This window comes from Marmota marmota, unplaced genomic scaffold (assembly GCF_001458135.2).
Source record: "Marmota marmota marmota unplaced genomic scaffold, marMar, whole genome shotgun sequence".
Classification (NCBI taxonomy): domain Eukaryota; kingdom Metazoa; phylum Chordata; class Mammalia; order Rodentia; family Sciuridae; genus Marmota; species Marmota marmota.
The window spans coordinates 1-2244 of NW_026002692.1; the positions used below are offsets into that span (position 1 = coordinate 1).

The 2244-nt window shown below is 66.5% G+C and overlaps 1 long non-coding RNA gene across 1 annotated transcript; it reads left to right on the forward strand.

Moving 5' to 3' along the window:
- Nucleotides 1-6: 6 nt before the first annotated feature.
- On the forward strand, nt 7-2244 carry LOC107135196. The gene is made up of 2 exons (XR_001502536.1): nt 7-1684; nt 1816-2244. It is a non-coding gene; the product is annotated as an uncharacterized LOC107135196 (long non-coding RNA).

Below are 2244 nucleotides of genomic sequence, written 5' to 3' on the forward strand. Positions count from 1 at the left end.
CCTCCCCGTCGCCAGAGACACTGTGGCCGGCAGCGGTCATGGGGTGGACTCCCTTTTGAAGCACCTGCCCTGCCTCTGACTCTCGTGCTGCCTGTTGCTCTGCGGTGCTGGGGGAGCCCAGGGCCTCACGTGCTTGGCAGGCGTCCACCCCTGAGCCTCACCCCAGGATGCCCCTCCACTGAACGGATGAGGACACTGAGCCTCGGGGGACTGCCCCCACCCAGACCCTACCACTAACTTGTAGGAGGTTGGCCTAGAGTGACTTGAATCCAGGTCTCACTAGTTCTGAGCCTGAGCCCTTCTTGGAAGGGCCGAGCTGCTACTGGCCTCCAAGTGGAGTGAGGAGGCCCCTGGGACCAGGCACGTGGGCTGGACCTGAATGGCCGCTCTGTTCCCAGCTGGCAGCTGTGCAGCCCGGCACCCGCCTCCCCCAGGCCCGGAGCCGGTGGTTCAGCTCAGAGCAGCAGTGGCCCCCGGCTGGGCAGGTGCTGTGCTTCCCGGAGGGCCTGGTCCCGGCCACCTCAGCCCTGGTGTCGCAGGGCAGCCGGGAGGTTCCTGGAGGGGTTCACATAGTATCTCCTGTGGTTTTGCCCGTCTGCCCTGGACCTGCCCTCAGGAGCCCTCTGCTGGCAGCTGCTGCTGCGGGAGAGCAGGAGAGGCCTTCGGGAGCCGGGTGAGGGTGGCAGTGGGGGCCAGCCAGGATGGAAGTGGTCCACTGGCCTTTGCAAGGGTGGCCCTGAGTGGGACAAGGCTTCTCCCTTGTGGTTGGGGGTACGGTGGCCAGCGTGCCCTGTGTGGACTTACCCGTGACACGGTGCCCCCTCTGATAGGGAGACATGCCTCGTGGCCAGTAGGTGCTGGGGGCAGAACTGGAACCAGAGCCAGCTGCCCAGTCTTGTGACCTCAGGCTCTTGTCCTTGCCACGCCTCTGTTTCCCTTCTGTGGACAGCGGGAAGTTCCCCATGCAGAGGGACCCCGTGTGCAGTGCATGCCCTACAGGAACTGCAGTGTGGGAGCGAGGTGGCCCCGTTGTCCCCCGAGCTTCTAAGAGCCTGGAGCCATGTGCACCCTCCTGAGCCTCAGTGTCCTGTCTGCCTGGAGAGCAGGCCACAAGAGGCTCGGGGTTCCTACGCTGGCCTCCGCTCTGCTCGTCCTCTTGCGGTCACCTCTCGGCTGCTTCCCCGTCTGTGAAATGGGGCGTCGTGCAGTAGAGGTGGGGGTTGAAGGGCCAGTGGCAACTGCCTGGTGGTGCCCAGCCCCAGAGTAGTGCTCTGATATGAAGCCGCAGGCCCCCTGGCCACCCTCCAGGGTGACTGGGGACGGGCCTCCTGTCTGCACCGTGGCTACCAGGCCAGCTGCCTGCCGTCCTCCCGGGGCCACACATCCAGGCCTGTGCAGAAGGCCCTCCAGTCCCCCACCCTCGAGCCCTTGGGTCCGGTTGGTACAGTCTCGGAACCAGCTCTGCAGAGATGGGTGGGGAGTTGGCGAGCCCCGTAGAGGGCAGGGGGCCGGGAGTGAGACCTAGCCCCGCATCAGCCCACCCCCTCGCCCAGGCTCCTCTCCAAGATCCTGAGCGAGTGTGAGGACGCCGATGAGATCGAGTACCTGGTGGACGGCTCCTGGTGCCCGATCCGCACTGAGAAGGAGCGGAGCTGCAGCCCCCAGGGCCCCATCCTGGTGCTCGGTGAGTCCCGCGCCCTGCGCCCGTCCAGTCCTGTGTGGCTGTGGGTGCGGCTGGCCCTGTGCGTGATGGCCGTGGGTCCCCTGCTGTGCCTGTCGCAGCCTCCTGAGTGCCCACGTCCCCGTTGCCCACAGGAACCTCAGATGCCAGCGGGCTCCTGCCCACCCCCAGTGTCAATGGCGGCAGTGGTGGCACCCTGGGCAGCGCGAGCAGCGGGGCAGCCTCCGTGGGCAGCGTGGAGAACGGCAAGCCCGGGACCGACGTGGTGGACCTCACACTGGACAGCTCGTCGTCCTCGGAGGAGGAGGACGAAGAGGAGGACGAGGACGAGGACGAGGAGGGACCCCGGCCCAAGCGCCGCTGCCCCTTCCAGAAGGGCCTGGTTCCGGCCTGCTGACCGCCGGCCACATGACCTGAAATTTCCCTGGTGCTGACCACGCGGAGGGCGGGCGGCCGGGCGCAGAGGAGCAGCGATTCCTTCTCTTTTCATTGTCCGTTTGTCCTCTCCGCCCTCCCTGGCTCCTGGCACCTGCATCTCTGGACTCTCCTCTCGGGGATTAAAA